Genomic DNA, 15,492 nt, shown 5'->3' on the forward strand with positions numbered 1-15,492 from the left:
ATATTGCAACAGAGTTACACAAACCAGGTATCCTGCTTCTTTCCACACTAGATTAGCTCTTGCTTACTACTGAAATATGACAGAGTTATAAACAAGGACAAAAGTCAAGCAGAAAATACTTTAAGTTGATTAGAAATTCCAATATAAAGAAAATTAACTTTATGAAGACTCAAGCATATCCCAGCAAGATGATTTAAACTATCAAAATGCAGTAGCCAACTTTCATTTGGTAGAAGGCTTTTGAGATAAAAACCCCCAATCCAAAGATTAATAAACTAACCTACACACATGGCATCCCACTGCAGTTACTATATGCACAGACCAAAAAAATTTTTGTAAGTCAAATGTGAGGATTTAAAAATACTTGAAATATCTTGTATCAACCCTGTGAAATAAACCTTACCTTATTTTCTTCAGTTACACAAAGTAAACTGAACATAAAAAAGGGGTGGCAAAGAACTGAAACAGACGCAGCCTGTCATATATAGTAGCAAGACACCTAAAGCTAAACTCTCCATTCTCAAATGAAACAAATCCAGTTGCTGAACCTCTTGTACTTCACACTAAAATAAAAGCAAGAATAGGGATCAGTCTGCTACTATCAAATTTATCTACAGCTCAATAAATTTCTGAAGCTTAATTTCTTGTGCAGTTTTGTGCTACAAACCATCAGCAAAAATTCTCATTGAATATATTTCCTTAAGACAGCACAATAAGCCAAAAAAACAGCTTGTTTTGATATGACTTAAAGATTGACATAGTTTGTTTCACAATTTACTATGATAATTGAGAAATGGTTCAAAACAGTTTAATTATGTATTACACTAGCTGACATTTATTAAAACAAGATGAGGTTATGCATGAGATGCAAGGGTAGAATACATGTTTCTTACTAATAAGGCTTGTAATGGTTTCACTTCATTTATGACCAAAGTATCCTCTATGAGAATTACCTAATTTAATCACCCAAGCCATCTTAAAGACCTAAGGATCTCACTTTGCTCTGTAGTACACTTACATGCACTTTGCAGAGCATCTTGGAAGACGAACTGAAGACATGACATTTTTTGGAAAGCACAGGTCTGATGAACAGCAATCTGACAAATTAGTGCCTAACTCAACAAGCATACACAGGAAAGAGCTTTGCAGCAAAAAACTCATGTAACAAAATGAGATGACTAAACACCATGCCACTAAATTAAGCTCTCAATCAGTACATTTACCACCCTGTGTGTTATTCCCCCATCATGGGAGTCCTTTGAAGTCTCCAGGGGATCTCCTGCACCATCAGGTGATGAAAAAGGCCATCGCTACTCTACCCATATGACCATCACATTGATAGAAAACACAGTGTGGGGACAAGACTAATGCAAGTTATATTCAACCTCATGCAGAGTGCAGCAGGGGAAAAAATAATTTACTCAACTTTATTCAGCTTCAGAACAGTCTTCTACTAACAAACACATGCACATTCCTACCCAGATTTTATATATAAAGACATTTACCAGCATCATTAGAACAGGCTTAGAATCAGTTTTTATGTTGTATCTGTAGAATAGCAAGAGATAATACCAGGCACAAATCCTCAGTTCAAGATTATTTTTTATAGTATCACAGTAACATTTTTGTTTGTGCCTCTCATTTCAGCTTTATGAACTAAACACAGAAGTCAGAATAATACAGATTTGCTATCTTTTATATGGACAGGGAGAGTTAACTAGGAGTTTTTAATCACAATGGGATCCCATTCATATTGGTACATAGCCTAGTCAGTACAGACATTTGGAGGTGACAGCAAATACATACTTCAAAGCTTTTCCACTCTTAAACCACAACTTTTTTTTTATCCTTAAAATAAATATAGCTCAAACAGGTGAATACCCTGCAAATGAATGTTCATTCTCCTGCAGTTCACACTATTCTCAACCTAATCTCTTTCCTAGACAACTCTTTACATTGGTACCAACATTCAGTTTTAACTGAGTGTATGTCTACCAGCTATGAAAATAAAATGATCAAGTTAGTGAGAACACAGATAAGAACAAGAACTCAACAATTCACCAGGTATCACTAGCTGAAAGAAAAGGATTAAAGAAACAATTTAAGATGCTTTTCCGAATTTTAAAGAAGCAAGCCATTTTTATTATTAAAGAATGCGCCCACTAGAGGCACCAGAAGGGAAGCCATGGTGGCCACATCATTCTCCATGGCACAACAAGGCTATGAAGAACCCAGTCCCCACCATGCCCTGACCCAGTTTGTCTCATACCCTCCAGGACAGGAATGTCATTCCCAGATACTTGTACTCCTACAGAGGCACAACCTCTTGTGAAAAAGACTCAAAATTTGGTTTTAATTCTATTTGATAATTTAATTCTGTTTAATTAATAAATTAATTTTTTTATTATTTATTTTGATCTGATTGTATAAATCATTTTTTATTTATGTTGATCTGATTGTATAAATAAAAACACCTAGAAGACATTGCTATTTTCTTAAACAATCCTAAATTAAACAGCATAATTCTGTTAAACAGTACATCACATGCTACAGATCAGGTTAACTTTAGCATTGCTCACCATTTCATACAAAGAAACTTCACTTCTCCCTTTAAAATAAACAATTAACTTTCAGTAATAACAAAAAGCTGTTTAAAAGAAACTTTCTCTTTAACCAAGTAGATGATTAATACTGCTGTTTTGAGACTGGATATCTAAATTTGAAACATTAATTTCCTTCAGAAAAGAACAGCATTTTAGATTTATTTAGTGCTTGTATTAAACTTCTACTTTAGCATGACAAAGACTTTAATATCCTTTATTCACACAGCAGGTAATTTCAAAAAATGGTCCATGCAGCTGAGAATATAGACACAGAGATATTGCTGATGACAGCATTTAGGTCTTAGGAGAATTCATTTGCTCTCAAGTGCTGCTAGACAATTCTGGGTAATGAGCAGTGAAAATACTGAATGAAGTATTTATGATTTACACAGTATAAATCATATTCTGATATGCCAGACATGCATTTATAACATGCCCAACATGCATTAACTAATCATGAAGTGTGCAACAAAAGTAAACTGCAGAAACTGCTGACAAAACATGCTCTTGCATGTGTGAAGAATATGTGGTTGCCTTTCTTTACTCATATCTCATTTGCTATATACAAATTCCACCCAGGCATAAAATTGCAATTTTAAACCTCCTCTTCTCCATATACATGGAAGTTTCACTAAGGAAATACCTGAAACTGTCACTGCACCTTTCAAGTAAGAACACTTCCATAAACATCATAAATAGAATAGTCCAAAATGCAAAAATAGGTCACAAGTATTGGAGTTACTTTCTAACTCCTTAAGCAAAACAAAGGCCTAATAATGTTAAATACTTTCTGTTTTCTACAAGGTTAGAATGTCTTTCCACCCATCTGCCTATTTTCTATTGATTCAATTAAGATTTAATATTAAGTCATATATCCTCCTTTTACTTGTTTGGAATTAACAGTTAGATAGTACACCATTTAAAAAACAAAATTCAAGATAAAACCCCCTTCAATGAAACAGACAGACTATCCCTAAGTAGCACTTTGAAATGACACAGAATTAAGTAATTCTACAGGGCAATCTTGTATTGTTTTTACACACAACTTTCCTTGATCAGAAGCTACAAGTTTCCATCTTTATTAGAACAGCACAAATTTGTACAGCTCATCACATGGAATTATTTAAGTAAATAAATTTCTGCACATCATATATAGCAAAATCAGAAAAAAGTAAGGAAAACCTGGCCAAACACACTCCAGGAATATCCGATTCTGGATGAGTGCACAGAACACCATGCCCTACCTGAATAGCTCTCTTTTGGTCCCAGTCACCCACTCCTTCCCCCATTTCTGACACCTTCTATCCCCTCTGCTACTCAACAAAACCACTGCTAACCCTCAGGTTTGGTTCAAAAATACAACAGAGTTACTCATTCAAAGAGGGCAAAGGGAGATTGATAAAAATAAAGATGTATCTATGCTGTAAAACAGTGCAGCTTTTCTGTATTTCACACTGCCTGATCAAAAAGCTTTCTAGACTTTCTGATAAAGAGCCACAATAAGCCAATCCAACTGGAATATCACTATCTAGCAGAAAAAGCAAGGCTTGTGCACACTTTGGAAGGAGTTTTTACAGGCATTAAATGAGATGAAAAGACCATCATAAATGTCCCCACTTCGGCACAAAACAGAACATGTTATGATCCTCTTATGATCACGGAAAGGCAAGCACTTATAAACTAGAATATAGCATAAAAAACACAGCAAAATAGCACAAAAAATGTTGGAAGAATATTAACCCGTGTAGTTTTCTAAATCCCTTCCAAACCATTGAATACAAGATAAAAAAATCTGTTATGTCATGAGGATCCACTAACAGTTAAACACATTACCTTTGGGGAGTGGCGCTTCTCATAAAAGTGACTCTACAGAAAAGGAATTTTCTCTGTCAACAATTTTGCTTCCTGTGCTTTATCAGACGTTTCAGGCTTTTTTCCTCCTTCAGTGACAAAGACCTTTGTAGGTTTTTTTTTTAAACAGCCTACTATTGGAAGCCTTGCATATGAAATGCAGTTAAGAGAAAACATTCCCCACATAAGACAGTTAATGGGGCTGTTTTCCAAGTCTGTATTTCATATATGGCTGGAAACTAAGGTTATATATTATGTTAGCTCTGTATGAGATATGACTGACAGGCCCCTTGCAATTAACTACACTGTGACACTAAAGTAGACACTAATGTAGATTAAATAATCCAGGTTAGATTCATTTACATTGGCATAAACAGACTGAGAGCAAGATAACATCTTGCCATAGAAACAGGAAAAGCTAGGCCATTCAGTTGGTATAAAGATGGCTTAGCAGCATTTAACAGATACACTGTCCTTGCTTCTTCTGCAGTATTCTTAGAAATATTTACTAGAATCTATGCCACTAGGTTTTCAGACACTGTCTGGGTATTATATCTATTAGCAGGTTTCTGCAGACAACTCCATTAAGGCTGATTTTCAAAACATCCTTAGCACCTACACCCTTAACATCAGTATCTTAAAGAAGCCTCAAATTAAACAACCAAAAATCGACATCCCTGTATACTTTTGTAGCTAGTGATGCATTACTTTTCATGAGAACTGACCAATGTCACTACACAAAATCTGTTGCAGTTATATTTTAAAATATCTTCAACAAGTTATCTGAACTACCATAGAACTTGGCAAATAATGTCAACCAATCCAAGGAAATCATCCTCAAAATTTAAGCAGAAATATTTCACATCCTGTCTTTCAAGTAAAAACACAAAATAAACAACAAACTCTGAATTAAGATACAATTCCAGTTACCAAAAGCAGATATGGAAATCCAATCATGTAAAAATGTAAATTCACCATCAACTTAATGCAGTATAATATCATTAAAAAATCAAGAATTAACATCAACTGCAGGTGCAAGATATGCTAAAATCTTCACTCGTCTTACTTTATCAGAGAGTATATAAATTGAAAGAACAAGGTTCTCCTACTACAAAAGAACAGATCATTTTTATTTGTCCTTGAAATCCTAGTTTCTGAAATTGACAGAAGACATAACGTGAACTCGGTTCATTCAGGAACCTATTTCAATATTAAAATATACTATCACTACTACTCACATGACTAGAATTTTAAAATGCTAAACACTTGCAAGCAAGAGTGATGAATAAAGAAAAGTCTGCATGTTTTATTGCTTACATATTGAAAGACCTAAATGCATAAATGGGGGAGGTGGAAGGGGGTGGGAATTGACACTCATCATCTTTAGGCACCTGAGGCACTTAAGACAAAGTTTCATATCAGTGCTGGAGACACTTTACAGTTTCTCACCACCAGTAAGAATTGGCTCCATCCCCCAGCCAGTCTCTCTTCCCTCTTCATTATCAATTTTGTAATAAAGACAGGTGTGGAAACCTCTTCACTTTACTGATGCAACAGAAATTATTTGGAAATAAGAGCTTAATTCAACTCCAACTGTAATGCTGTAACACAAAAACAATGGTTCTGATGGGCTCCCTCCAAGGTAAATGTGGAAAGAGAGGCAGCTCTTTGCTTAACATCTTTGGATTACCCTCTGAACCTCTCTCTCCACTAGTTACAGAGATTGGCATTTTAAAAAAAGGCACAATGCAAATCAGTCAATCTGGCATAATTAATATTTTAGATGTGAATACTTTATTTACTGAAAAAAACTTCAGATTTTATCTACCCAGGTCTAGAAACAGATGATTAAGAAGAATATAGGTATTTTGGTAAACTGCAGCTAGAGGTGAAAATGATCATTAGCTATCCATTCATGCCCAAATTACCTTCTAACAGTGACAAACAACTAATGACTTAAATCCTTCATCTAATGTCTACCTCTTCCACTATCAGAAATATTCACAAATGCCAGAAAGCCAAAACTTCTATTATGTAAGACCACCAAGAACAATAATTAAAAAGTCCCTTTTAAAGAAAGCAGGTTCTGAACACTTAATTAACAGCACCAAACACTTTACTTTTTACACATAAACCATACTCAAACACATTTTAAAATACTAAGTATCAGTAACTAAGCTGACTACCAAAGCATATCAAATCCATATCTTCAGAATTTATAATCTGCTTCGTACTGCTTCTAAAATACTAAAACTGCATAATTTAAGATGAAAGGCATGTAGCTACTCAAGAAACTAATTACTATACCATTATATTGTTTCTCCTGTGCAGCCCACAAGGAAAAAAAAAAAAGAAAAGATTATGCTTAATAACGAAAGGCAACCTTCCGACTAAATATATTTTAAAGCTAGGTTTTAGCTTATGGATCAAACGTTTTTGGCTTTGAGAATTTTACTGAGATGCATCAGAAACAAGCCTCCAAAAGACATTTAGGTTAACCGTATTCCCTGATAAACAACCCAGAATTATGAGCAGCAGGTTTAAAAATACTGTGACTTGTGCAAATGGGAACACTGTTAAGCTGTTTATCTTGTTTAATCCTGAAGGTAAATAGCATAAGCTTCAAAATATTTTGCTTCTTTGCCATAACCTACTGAATCACATTTAAAAAGGTAATGAAAAACTATGGAAAATCTTAATTTTTTGGAATTGCCTCTGAAATTGCTTTACCTGAGTATTGTACAGGTTATTATTCTCAAGACCAACGTGTCTGTAAATTTCACTGTAAATTTCAGTGATTTAAACTCAAACTGTGGCTTCAGTAATGCCAATGATCTCTTCTGCAACAAAACAAGAACCTTGCACAATTCCACTACTAGGCCCATTTTAAAATATGAATACTACAGTTAAGTCATTTTTTTAATGTTCCATCTTCCAAATATTTTCAAACTTCTACTGTAGTCCATTTTCAGATTATTTAGTTCAATTTTTAAATATTATTTGCAAGAAAAAAACCCACGTAATTTTTAGTTTTCTTAGATCTATTTTGTCCAACACTAGTGATTTCCACACCAAAAATCCTATTTCATTTCATAACTCTCACCTCAAACATGTACCCATATTAAAAATTATGAATATATTTCATAAGATGTATCAGTAATTATTTTCACACTGTGCCTTTTTACCCAGTACCAAAGTAAGTTTCTGAGCTGCTGTTTTACACATCATTTTAAAAAGACTTTAATGCAGCATATATGATTGATATATTTAGCAGCTGAGCACCTCCTTTCCTCTCTGTACACAGGAAGTTTCCCCTCCCATCTGCTCAGGATATTTAAAAAAATAAATAATTACAAACGGCTGTTTTTCCATCGACACTGCAGAAAGTGGCTATTATTTACCTGTAAACATGAAAGTGAAGTTGAACCCAAACACACAATGCAACCTGCACTGGCTCCCTGACAGAGTCACAAGACACCTACTGGTACAAAGGCAGGAATGTGGGGATGAGAGCAGCAGCCAGCAACGGGGAAAATCAACGCAGCTTTGAGTGACAGCGCCAGGGTTATGCCAGGTTGAACTCTTCTGTAGAGCAACTAAGTTATTCACAGGCAGCAGCAGCCCAAGATTTGTCTCTCATAATCATATAGGAAGCCTTTAGTTTTGTATTTGGGTTTCAGAGCAAACATAAATAAGGTGAATTACAAAATAGACCAAGCATGCTTTACGAGCAGACACTCAAACCATACATGGCTTTGAGACTGAACAGTGGCTAAGCAGGCACCAAGCCCCCTCCACACAAAGGTACTCTACTGCTGTTTAGGATAACCAGATCCTGACAAAGAAAGGATGGGAAGATGCACTGGCAATAAACTAATGACAGACTGAAAAAATGCCTTTTAATTTTCCTCAGTTAAATGTATTTACAGCCACATCTTTGTTTTGGCCTACAGAGAATATTTATGTACTTGACACTGAAAAACTCAACTTCGTTTCAAGACATACAGAAAACTGGTGGAAATGTAAAATGTAATCTATTATTTTATAAATGTTTTTCCTCCTTCTGTGTACCACTAATTGTATTATTGATTACTATATTTTCAAAATGAAAGTTCTCCCTAAACCCCACATACTAAATGCAGATTAACACTTAATATATGTTCTGTATTATACATACAAACTATTCCAAACCTTTCCAGAAAAAATACACAAACTACAAGCTAATATTAATAGCTGCATATATTTAGTTAGAAACATAACTAATTTTATTTTAGAAGTTAATCCACTGTATCCAGTCTTCTAAAGCCTAATATAAAATACTGCATAAAGTAAACAAATAGGTAACTGCCATTTTTCCAAGCATCCACCCTGCACTAATGACCTACTCTTCAGTATCTACTGTTTTCCCAATTTTCTGGAGCTACAGAAATAAAGGGCAATTTTCACTGACTTTCACTTCATTAGTGGCAATGCCCAACAGCTGGCACTGAGCAGGTTTCTCAGGGCTTCTTCACGAACTGACTTTGAGGATGAGGAGCCCTCATCACACGCCATTACGTAACTGCAACTATTTATAGGTAACCACTTGATTCGCATTATCCACTGGGTTTTAAACCATTTCATATGTTGTCACTTGATCTATCATTTTAGTTCCATAATCAAAATGCCACGTAAGAGCCAAGTAAAAAGTTTCAGTGACGTCGGTCTGCAATATCAACAGCATACCACACCAAGTATTTAATCTTATCAAGAGAACCAGACGTTAGTTTCACAAGATTGGTCCTCTATAAATATATGCTGAGCAACAGTTGTTTTCTTTGCTTAAACTCCTGCTCTGTCAATAGCCATTACTATGCATAAAACTAACTCCTAAAACCACTGAAAGAAACCTTACTTGGGCTAAAATCACATAATTTCTTACTGTTTTGAGACATACTGAGATACACGACCAGCATTTCCACTCCTGAAATTGCCCTACTATGTTGTACAATTCTTACCTCAGAACTTCAGTGACAGCTGTTTAACACCTTCAGGCTCTCTTAGGAAATGTCTCAGAGAACATGTATGACTATCAGCTGGTTTACTTGTGAGTATTTCATGAACATCAACCAATTCTACGAACATCAAATGCTTACATTTTCTTCAGCTCTTCTAAATGGTTAATGACTTCCTTACAATACAATTTATCCTAAAATACACTTAATTTTAATAGCTGGTGACAGCATGGGCTTTCCTCATCACAAACTTTGGCCTTTCTTATCAATCATATTAATTGATCTGTTTCAATTTCTTTATATTTTTTAAAACTGTCTTCTTTAAAATTTTCATAAACTAACCTATAGACCATAACTTTTTAATCCAAACAGTTGCCTCTCAATTACACGACTGGTTTTGTTAATGACTAATATTCTTTGATAATTCTTAGTAATTTATATTTTACAAAGATATTTACTTCAGTCAATACCAGTTAACTGTAAACCTCACGAAATGTTAACTTCAATGACTGCTGTATCAAGACACCTTGCACATACTTGAACAACATCCAAAGATATTTCTGTATCGTAAGATAAGAACAGGAAGTCAGAAATACTTGGGAAACAACATTTCTGAAAGACTATACAGGTTATGACAGTCGACTATGATATTACTGCTACATGCCTACAAAATGTTCTAATCCACCAAGCAAAGAAGAGAATGTCATGATTATGTTCTGACAACTTGAACACAAACTGAAAGCATCCAAGTATCCTTAGTGAAGCTGACAAAATGCAGATGTTAAAAATCAGACACTGTTGTGCAACTCTACCAAACCTTTAAAAACAACAGCCGTCAGAGAGGGAGTACAATTTCGAGGTACAGATAATAATTAAGTGAAATATTATTAGTGAGCATAGAGTAACATTCACTTACACAAAATATCTAAGAAGTTCAACCTAAAATCAAAGATAGGCAAGAACTGTAGCTAGGAGTGCAACTGTAAGACACATTCATTTCTCTGTTCTGGTATAACAACAGATCATAATACACGCAAAACTAGTTGTTCCAGAGAAGATTAATTAAAAAAAACAAACCCAAAAACATCATAATGAAAACTTAAGGCACAATTGTCCTTCAGCTTACTCCATTTTCAATGTATCACTGAAATAAGCAAGCAGAAAATGGTCCTGAAATTCAGAGAAGTCTTTGAGTGTTTAGTTAAAAATGCTATAAAGTAGTACTTTTCGTACTATTTCTTAAAATAATTTTGCCTAATCCTGTCTTATTACACGAAAAATTAAAACCTGACTTGACAGCTGTTTCTTCTGCTGCTGCACTGACAATGCCACTCTATCACAATTCTTTTTTTCAAGACATTCATGCTTAGGCATAGCACCCCTTATAAACTGGTTTCCTTTAAAAGAAAGCACTATACCACAATAGCCCAAATATGCCAGTAAAGCACTGTTACAACCATTCCCAGCATCAGTGTGTCTATGGTATTCTGTAACACAGACAGGTATAGGGTATAAAGATCTCCAAAGATGTGGCTAAAGCCTTACTATCCAAAGACTGATGTATCAAAAGCTGGTCGAATGCAAATTACCTGATTTATGCACCCATTATGGCCATTGTTTTCCATATAATGGGAAGAAACACGGGACTAAATAACTCTTTTTTTCCCTTTCCCAATGTTCTTGTGCTCCAAGTTGGCAAAACAGCTCAAGTACAGGTCTTGTTTCTTCCTCATGACTATCAGTGGTTTCAACTGCTGTTTGTACATATTCTAATTAGCCAGTTCTACTTAACTCTTGACAGCTGACATCACTGCTACAAGAGGTTCAGGAAGCCAACAACTCTGGAAGAAGAGCCAATCCATCAAGTTAGTAAAGAATGAGTACGAATTTGTATTCAATCAGAATCATAAAAACTCATTTTCCCAAATAAGCATGAACTTTCATTCTTCTTCAGATAAAAACCATCAAAAGTGCATCATGACTCTTCACAAAATAGACAGGGGAAAAAAAAACATCCCACACCACCAGTGGGATGAAGTTCCTGGAGAAAGCTCTGTTTCATGTGGAAAAGCGTTACCAAGGCTCAACAGGAATAAATAACATGATATAAAATATTCAGAAAGTTTTAAAAGCCCCCTAGGCCTAGACTTATTTTTAAAAAGCAAATTATTGCTTAGTGATTAAAATATGTAAATGCTTTTACCTCTATCATCCAAGTTGGAACACCACTATGTGAACAGGCACCAAAAAAACCCAAAAACAAATCCCAGTTCTCACACTCAGAAGGCAAAAGCCATCGCTATAATTATGTGCATTGCAAAATAAGGCAATGACTGCTAACAATACACTGGTTTAATTTGTTCTTTAGATGTGAACCAAGTATACATTTGTGTCAAGAATACATTTGGCATTTTAAAAGCTTTTTTACATGCTAAAGTCGTAGCATATTATAAAAAATTCTGAATTGCCACTGATTACAGTCATGTCCAGCTACCTCAACAGCTATACAAGGCTTGCTGCAGAAATTAAAAAAGAGTAAGCATGCATTTTAAAAGTTATCTGTAACTTACTTAAGAACTGTAACATTTAGTGAATTTATGCTAGAAAAGCTTTATAATTACTCAGCTTGATTTTTAGATATGATCTTGTCCATTTTCACATCATACCATATAATGCAATCCATGAATACACAGCTAGTATATGCAACTTTTTAAAATACAGTTCACTAGCTTTCTTGGACAAAAAACAAAGTGATTTGGACGTGGAATATCAACAGCTTCCACTTAACATGAAAAGAGAGTCAGGAGCAAACCCATAAAAAGATTTTAATGTAGACTGGTCACTGAATTAGACTTCAACAAAAGCCTTTCCCAATTGCACTTTTTAGGTGCAATTACTCAAATCTACTGCTGGACAGAAATTTATTAAGATGAGTAAAACATTCTTTTTGGGTTTTTTTGTTTTTTTTTTTTTTTTTCCTAGCAGTAGAAATTTAACAAATTACAAGACTTGTATGTTACTAGGCCGTTCAAAAAAATTCTGCATAGTTTTACTGTAAGAGCTCCACATCGTAACAGAAACACATTCAGACTGAGCATCTTAACATCCCTGTCATAAGCTATACCATATTTACACATTGCAGAAATTGAAGCCAGAGCCATTCAGGGGAAATACACAGCCATGATCTGTTTCTCAATTTAAATTATATTTGCAATTATAAATTAGATATTTCACTACACGCTAGTGGCATTTTACATATTAAAAAGATCAATTAATGCACTACATTCTTAGCCAAGCTTAAAATAAATGACTCCCCACATTCAAACTATAATTTGCTTCAGACAACACGGGCTTTAATTTGCAAACTCCTCAGTACGGATGTAGGCAGAACCCACCCCATGATTTGTGTAGAGCTCCATTCTGGGTAAACACATGGCTACACAGCACAATATGCAAATACAAGGTATGAACCTCATTGCACTATCCTTCCCAAAGATTTTTCTAAGTCAGATTCATTATTGTCAAAGCAGCATTTAAATAATGCCAGCCAAAAAAAAAAAAAAAAAAAAAAAAGCTTTGATCTTTCCAATTTAAGTGATCCTTTTAATGCCAAGTTAACATTATAATGGTTTATCTATGTTGGAGAATTAAATTAAGTTTGTCCTTTCAAGCACAAACATTTTTGAAAGAAAATTTTCACCATGTATTCAAACATGTAACTTTATGTTTTCATATCTGTTACTTCTACATTAATTATTCAAAACAAGCCTTTCTCATGTCACTTACTGAAGAGCAGATGTGAAAAACAAGAGCTATGTGTGACTACACAGAATTCTTGTAACAAAGCAATACAGCAATTTCTTTTAACGTCTTAAGCACATAAAATATCAGATCACCTACTTCCTTTTTTCACAATTCTAGTAAGATAAAGAAATTTGAATTTGGTTCTGAGTCTAATTTCATAAATGTTTTCTTCTGCCTCCCATCTTCCCAGTATTTAACCTTTGGTGATATCCAGTTCAAATTAATACAATAAGAAAGTGAGGGGAGGGAGAGAAGTAATGGAAGAATGTCAAACCAGGCTTGCTGTTGTATCTATATCGTGAAGAAGAATGTTGCTACTGATCTTGTGCAAAATTACAAAAGAACAGAAATTAACAAAAAAAAAAAAAAAAAAAAAAAAAAAAAAAAAAAAAAAAAAAAAAGAAAAGGAAAGGAAACGGATGCTTTTTAAATTACTGGGTTTGGATTATAAGTCAGCGCCGTCTTGCTCATAACACTGTTAACAACCATTAGCAAAGTGCCAAAGACAGCAATGAGTTTAAAACAACTGGAGCCAGCTACCAAAATTGTTGCAGGAGAGACAAAGGGGATCAAGGTCAGCATTCTTCTAACGCAACAGCTAATCCACTCATATGAACATGGAATTGGCACTGGTGGGCGTAATAAATTTGCAAGAAATATGAAATATACACGATCCCACCTGATTTCCCCCGCCCTTTCGAGAGAACCATTTTGCTCTCACTGGTCTCAAGCCATTACATATCTGAGCAAGGAAGGGGAGGGAGGAGTTCACAGAAGTTCAGGGTCAGACAATGTTCGCGCATCCTGTCACCTTCCAACTCAAAGCTAAGAGCAGAAGAGCTCTTATGCCACGCACTGAAACCTACATATTTTGGGTGCGCGTGTGGGGGGAGACCTGCAATAGGAGCGATGTGTCATACGTGCGGAGGCTGCGAGGAGAAGAGCTGTCAGGAGAACGCTGCCTCGCTTGAGGAGGAGGAGGCGGTGGGGAAAGGACGGTGACGAACGCAGGATCACCAAAAAATCCGGCAGCGCTCAGGGGCTGCCATCCCCGGCTCACCCCTCCGGCCCGGCCCGGCCCGGCTCGGCTCCCCTCGCTCGCACACGGCTCAGCCTCCCGGAGCTGCCCCTACCCCCGCGGAGCCGCTCCCAGCCGCCAGCGGGCAGCGGAAATCCCCCGTAGCCGGCCCGACCCTGCCCGGGGGCGCCGAGCGGCGCTCCCCGCGCCCCGGGCTCCACGAGCAGCCCTCGGCCCTCTCACGGGGCGCTCTCCCGCGACCACCATCACTTTCCCCCGCTCCGCGGCCGCGCTGTCACCTCAGCCCCCGAGACGTCCCACGCAGGCCGAGAGCCAACACCCCACCGCCAGCCGGACCCGCACCCCTGGGCCGGGAGACAATGAGCAGCCACAACTCACCAGCAGCGCCGGAGCTTCGCGGGCCCGGGGGCGGTTCCTTTGCCCCTTCTCCTCCGCCGGGCTGCGGTATCCGGCCGCCGGGAGCCGAACCCCCCTCCCCTCGCCGCACGAGAGCCTTCGCCTCCGCTGGACCGCCGGCCGCGCTCCCTCCCCGAGGAAAGTCACTTTATTCCCCGCTCCAACATGGCTGCTCCCCCCGCCGCCGCCGCCGCCGCAGCAGCAGCTTTCTGCTCGCCGCGGCTCCCCGCCGCCGCCGCCACCGCCGGAGAGCGGCCGCAGGCCGAGCTCGAGAGCCGCCCGGCCGGCCGCTGGCGGTGCCGAGAGCGTCACCCGAGCCGGGCCGCGGGGGTGTGCGAGGAAGGGGCGAGCCGAGGCGAGCCGGGCTGGGCTGCGCGTCCCCGCTGCGGGCTGACGCCTCCGCCCGCTCGCTCTGAGCCAGCCCCACCGGCTCCGGGCGCAGGAGGGGCCGCGGGGACGCCCGTGCGCCGGCGACACCTGGCGGCCGCGGCGGCCCGGCCGAGGCGGCGGCTGCGCGGGGAGCGGGGGGGTTAGGGCGGAGCGCGGGGAATGCCCCGGGCGGCGGCGCGGGCCGCGGGGCTGCCGCAGCGCTTCTCTGGGCCGCCCTCGCCGCTGCGGGGGGGCCCGGCCGCGCCGAGCCGCGCCGAGCCGAGCGGGGCGCTGCTGCCGTTCGCCGCTCTCTGCGGCCCTGCGCCGCCGCCTCCCGCGGGAGGAAGTGGGTCTCGCCGGCCGGAGCTCCCGGGAAGCCGCCCCGGGGCCCTGCGTGCCGTCCGAGGGGTCTCCCCTGTAGGGACAGGGTAGAAAA

General features: G+C 38.5%; 1 protein-coding gene across 4 annotated transcripts in view; it reads right to left on the reverse strand.

Annotated features, from left to right (window-relative positions):
• CDK17 (cyclin dependent kinase 17) overlaps nucleotides 1-14,809 on the reverse strand; it is a 90,821-nt gene extending 76,012 nt beyond the window's left edge. For 3 of the 4 annotated variants that reach the window (XR_013773956.1, XM_079303543.1, XM_079303541.1), the window contains exon 1: nucleotides 14,670-14,809. The gene's annotated coding sequence lies outside the window, so the exon portion shown is untranslated. Of the gene's footprint in view, nucleotides 1-8,976; nucleotides 9,114-14,669 lie in introns of those variants that run through there. The other variant, XM_079303542.1, reaches the window with a different exon arrangement.
• Nucleotides 14,810-15,492: the final 683 nt, after the last annotated feature.

The sequence above is a fragment of the Erithacus rubecula genome, assembly GCF_903797595.1.
Source record: "Erithacus rubecula genome assembly, chromosome: 4".
In the NCBI taxonomy this organism is placed as follows: domain Eukaryota; kingdom Metazoa; phylum Chordata; class Aves; order Passeriformes; family Muscicapidae; genus Erithacus; species Erithacus rubecula.